The sequence below is a fragment of the Diadema setosum genome, chromosome 7, assembly GCF_964275005.1.
Source record: "Diadema setosum chromosome 7, eeDiaSeto1, whole genome shotgun sequence".
Classification (NCBI taxonomy): Eukaryota; Metazoa; Echinodermata; class Echinoidea; order Diadematoida; family Diadematidae; genus Diadema; species Diadema setosum.
The window spans coordinates 25,821,837-25,827,984 of record NC_092691.1 but is presented as its reverse complement, the minus strand read 5'-3'; positions in this window follow the sequence as shown (position 1 = coordinate 25,827,984).

Sequence of the window (6,148 nt, the reverse complement as noted above, 5' to 3'; positions counted from 1 at the left end):
TCCTGAAATAATGCATTTCACTCACATGATTTAATGTTAAGCAACTGAAGCTCCCCCCGAAGTATTAATTTTGCTCCATTTGTGATAGCAACGCAATCCCTAATAAACACATTTGTCTAGTCCAGACCACTCCGTTTTATTGGAAAGAGAGAGAGACAGAAAAAAAAAAAGAGTTGGCTATGACAGTATATGTGTGTGTGACTGTTTGATTATTTGTAGTGGGAAAGAATTTGTGAGTGGGAAGTGAGTGACTGTAGATATACTTTTTTGTTTTAGAGCAATGTTTCAACAATTTCAAAATACTGAACAAAGTGCTTGTGAGAATTTTCATACGAAAATGAGATACACCCCCCCCCCCAAAAAAAAAAAAAAAAAAAATATATATATATACCGGGTGTCCCCAAAAAAAAGCGGAACGGTGGATTTTTAAGTACCTTGCGGTCTAAAAGGTATATATCTTTTGACATCATTAGAAAGAACATCTTCCGCAGAAGACTATGATACCAAAATCATTAAATTTGGTTCAGTACTTTTTATTCTACGCCAATTTCTGAAAATGCAGTCATTGTCAAATTTCGCCGGATTTTTGCGACTTATGAGATAATAATGTGACACGCGATCCATACGGTGAACATTGTGTAAGCTCGGTGATCCATGTCAACAAAAGATATAGCTTTCACATTGGGCACGGGCCAGGAAAAAACAGTGTGTGTGTGTGTGTGTGTGTGTGTGCGCGCCCAATATGAAAGCGTTATCTTTTGTTGACATGGATCAACGAGCTTACACAATTCACCGTATGGAACGCGTTTCGCACCCAAATTATTATCTCATAAGTCGCAAAAAATTGAAAATGACTGCATTTACAGAAATTGGCGTAGAATAAAAAGTACTGAACCAAATTTAATGATTTTGGTATCATGGTCTTCTGCGGAAGATGCTCTTTCTAATGATATCAAAAAATATATCACTTTTAGAACGCAAGGTACTGAAAATCCACCGTTCCGCTTTTTTGGGACACCCGGTATATACGTATATACGGTGCACTCCCGTTATAACGAACATGGTTACAACAAATAATCAAAATGGCAACATTGTATGCCCTATATATTTTTATTGTTAATTTGTTCAGTTATAACGAAATTTTGATATAACAGAAGAAAACTGTCGGTCCCGAGGACTTCGTTATAATGGGAGTCCACTGTATAAATATAATGTCCCATAATGGCCAAATGGCCCCTCCCCCTTCAACATTGTTGTGACAGATCATAAATCGTTGTAGCAAATGTTCTTTTTTTTTTCTCTCCACAGCCCACCTCCTCCCCTCTCCAGTAAAAAGGACAACATACAAGTAACAGTGGTGGATCCGGGGGGGGGGGGGGGGAGGGGGAGTGGAGGGCCACACTGGGCGCATGCTGCCCTTTAATTTTTTTGGAAAATAAAAGAAATGAATAGAGAAAAATATGAAAGGGGGTGTGTGCACCCCCTTTCATTTCTTAAAGAAGCTATCTTTGTCAGCTGATTGTAGTGGCATCAGAAATATCCCCCCCCCCCCCTTACAGAATTCCTGGAGACGCCATTGCATAGGCATAACATATACAAACTTCATGGAACATGGGCTAAAGACGATTAGACTTTGGATGTTGCAGGTTACTCAAATGCCATTTTTTTTTATGTTTGTGTGTTTGCATATGAATATGTATGTATATTATATATATATATATATATATATATATATATATATATATATATATATATATATATATATATGTGTGTGTGTGTGTGTGTGTGTGTGTGTTTGTGTGTGTCAATATGTAAATACGTAGATGTTAATGCTTGTGTTTATGTTTGGAAACGAATGAGGAAGGGGCGAGAGGGCTGGAATGATGATTTTAATGTTTGGCTTTAGGAGAGTTGAGAAGTGGCAGTGCAAATTGCCTGTGTCTATTTAGTGGGGCTTTAATGAGACACAGAAGGGCTTTTTACACTTGTGTTTCTTAACCCCGGACTTTCTCTGACCCAGGACTATCGTTAGTCCCGTACCAATTTTTTCAGCTTTTTACACTTGCCAATTAGTCCCGTACTATCTCTTGTCCGGGGCTAAGGAGAAAACTGACCTTTTTACACTCGTATTTCTTAGCCCCGGACTTTCCAAACCACATGAATATTCATAATTACGCTGTGTACTGTACACGTACACGCACGCACCGGCAGCACTTGACTACCTCGTTTCTGATTGGTCAGTGAGGGTCGGACTTCGTCTCCGTCGCTTAGCCCAGGATTATTTTTTCGTTCTGTTTACACTCACTTGCTTGGCACCGCAATTGCGGTGCTAACCCCTGCTATTTTGCAGGGCCAGATAGTACCGTACTATCGGTGGGGCTAGCCCACTTTGGCAAAAACGAGTGTAAACAGAAAGTGGGCTAAGGATAGTCCCGTACCAACGGTGGGGCTAAGCCCCCCCCCCCCCCCCCCCCCTTAGCCCCACCGTTGGTCCGGGGCTAAGCAAAATTTTACAAGTGTAAAAAGCCCTAGAGAGAGAGAGAGAGAGAGAGAGAGAAAAGAAAGGAAAATATGGACAAGCTGTGGTTCACTCTCAGATCTGGTTTAATTGGCTTTCTGACACATCAAGGCTGTGAGGACTTGAAACTTTATCTCTAATTACATTTCCCAAGAATAACTCTTGCGGTAAGGGTTTGATGTACTGTGCGTACGGTACATACATCTATCTACATAGATGACCCAATGGGGAGACATCATGTACATGTTGCAAAGCTCGTGTAATCAGTTTTACCACTTTTGCCCATGCAAAATTTCAGACACTCCCCAGCCTTAATAGACGAATTTCACCAAGACCCAACCTGAGTTGAAAATCTTTTTTTTTTTTCGAGTTAAATAATTGAGAATATTGAATAAAGAATGCAAGAAATGCAGAAGAGATGAAGTTTATTGACTTTCGGCTCCCATTTGTATTTCTATTTTATTTCATTTTATTTTTTTTTTCTGCCAGAGCTGTCTCCTGCAGTCGTCAAACCTTAAACTTTACAAAGTGTTGAAAAGAAATCAAATACATTAGCGTGATATCTGAAAATTTTACAACTGTAATAGCGGTTCTTATCTTTATGAACATTTATAGCACTATTGTGTTCAGTCAGGTTTACCAATAAAGTCAGTCTTTGAACCATGTCCGAACGAAGTAATATTTAGTCCTGTTAGTATAGTGTAACTCAGTGGTAAAACAGACTGAAAAAAAGACATTTACAAGTTTTGCATTTCAAAAATGTCATATATGCTGTCTCATAAGAAAAAAAAAATGTTTGCAAGAGTTTAAAAATTTGTTTTGCAAGAGTTTACATTTTTTAAAAAGTTTTTTAACAATTCAAATGTTTGGCTTTGAATATAAAATTCAATTCATGCCCTTTCGCAGATTGATAAATGAATATAGATGTAGGGAAAGTTGTCTTTTTAATTTAAAAATTGGCTGTTACACATCATTATTTCTTGTGTGACAAACGATATTGTGTTTTCCTAACAAAACATTAGAACCGAGGAGTTCAGACCAACATGAATAAGTTTTAACAGTCCACAAAACTACGAGTGATCCAAAACAACAATACTGTCTTTTAAAACACACACACACACACGCACACACACACACACACACACGTATATATACATATTACATACACTTGCATAGACTACAAACATACATTTTGCGATACGTTCGGAGGGGTGAAATCTCAGAATAAATCAGTACATGGTACTTATAAAATCATCGTATAATCATGATTTATCATTTCATTATTTTGACTCTACTTTTCACTATACAGACTATAACTTTTATAACTATTAACTTTTTTGTTACTTTTTTTCTTATATTTCTTCTTATATACCTATAATTACTTTTCTTCTTTTTGCCGTTAATTTAGTTTTCTAACAATGAAAGATATTCTGCTATTTTTTTTTTTTGTGCCAATTTGATGTGCTCTCCGCATGCTCATCAAGAACAGCTGTTTCGTCTGTGATCGTGTATTGTCAGTCTCTGTGTGCGTGCGCGTACGTGCGCGTGATTTCGTAAACAGAACAGTGCTCTATTTGTTATATACCAATCAAATAGCGTTGATCTATAAATCTTTGGCAATACCGCACGGGATTCAAAGTACATGCCATTTACAACGGGACGAAAGAAACACCAGCAGCGCGAAAATGTCTCGCTAATAGACACCGCCAACGATAGTTACATGACGCAGTTTTCCTGCGAGAACTATACAAAGAATATTGAGATAATGATCGATATGTTGCATCAGATAGACTGCATGTCTCGTCAGATGTTCAGTAGTGACTGACTGATCACAGTTTCTATGAAACGTAACCACGCTTCACAGTCACCTCTTATCATGTCCCAACTCACCCCGGGAACAAATAAAAATCCCTTGAATTCCTAGTTCATGTAATTGTCCCCGGTTTAACCCTTTCTTGCCAATCACAATCACAAATTTCACGCACATGGACAAGAAATTACAGTGTCGTGCAGAGGAATTTTATACACATTGATGTATCGATTTTTACATAATCGAAGTAAAGATATGTAGAGATTTGTAGGATTGTGTCATTAATGTCAGAATACAATAATCAGATACGTTAATTGCACTGAAGTGTGAAGTGCTACCTAAAAGCAACAAAATAAGAAAAGAAAGACAATGAACTGAGATATGAAATGAAGTGTATTACTGATCTGCTGCATTTCTTACAGGGAAAAATTTGGACCAGTTAAAGCTTATAGTCTGAAAAGAAAGACTAAAGTTTTATACTGCGACCAAAATCGGATAAAGTTGCGGTAAGTTATGTAATTATGAAATTTCGCTCATTCTTGCAAACAGTTCTTTGACAGTTAAATAAATATGCCACTGAGAGAGCAGATGACGTCACTCCTCGCAATTTCCCACTGATCGTGTACACAACAGCAAGAAGAAATATATACAGGCGTATAGTCACTTCAATTTTTCTGCTATAAATGCATTTAAAAATATATTCTTGGCTGAATAACTTTAAGATAATGAAAAAAGTGTGAGAATTGGGCCCTTATTGCATTAAAACAAAGGGAAAAACTAGAAATTTCAAGACTTTTTGAACAAAATATATAACAAGGTATGAGGTAGTGACATCCCCAACTCAGTCATTTGAATATTCATATGTATATTCATATAGTGTTTTGTGAAAATATAAATAAACTTCACAATTTCATGACTTCCTTAATCTTTCCCCGATTTTGATGGAATATACTCTGTTGTCAAGATGGTTGTCCTTACAAAATTTTGTTCCTTCGTATAAGACTAACTTTAAATTGGTCCGGAATTCTCCTTAAAGTGCCTGGCAGATGGTAATTGATTGATAAAATATTCTCTCCCACGTTATCTAGTGATTCGGATGATTGGGCTCTATCGCACAGTGCTTACTTATAGTTCATATAGATTTGTGCTGATGTGCTTCGCAGAATTCAAGCAATAACACTGACCACCTTTTTTTTTCCAATTTAGTCAAGCCACCGTTATATTACTAGTTCACCCTAGTATATATGTGGATTGAGTGAATTCAGCAAGATTAGTAGAACACATCAGTGAAAGTTTGACGAAAATCAGGCAACCCATTTTCTAATTTGATCAAATAAAAATATGATCCAATTTTTAAAATTTGAAAGTTTCTGTGCATCCATCGCTGGGTTAGAAGACTTAATGTAGGGTCCTATAGCTACAGTTTTCGTGATGTCGCGTATGTAAAGTGCTCCTTCATTTTGCTCATAAAGGTGACAATATGTTGAATTCTGTTTATTTATTATTATTTTTTTTTACATCGCCGTCCTGCATGATGCAGTGACATCACAAACTGTTGAAGTCTTCTCGTCCACCGATGGCGGCACTGAACATTTGCCGAAACTCTAGACATTCATAACTTTTGATCGGATTCTCCGATTTCCCTCAATCTTTCACCGATGTGTTCTAATATGGCTGCATTCACTCAATCTGCACATAATACATGTAATATATTTGGGTGATTTTTGAGCACGTTTTATCTTATTTTAACCAAGGAGAAACTCACATGAACAATATTTAGCAAAAGTTGAAGATTTGTTTACGAAATACCTATGAAGTAT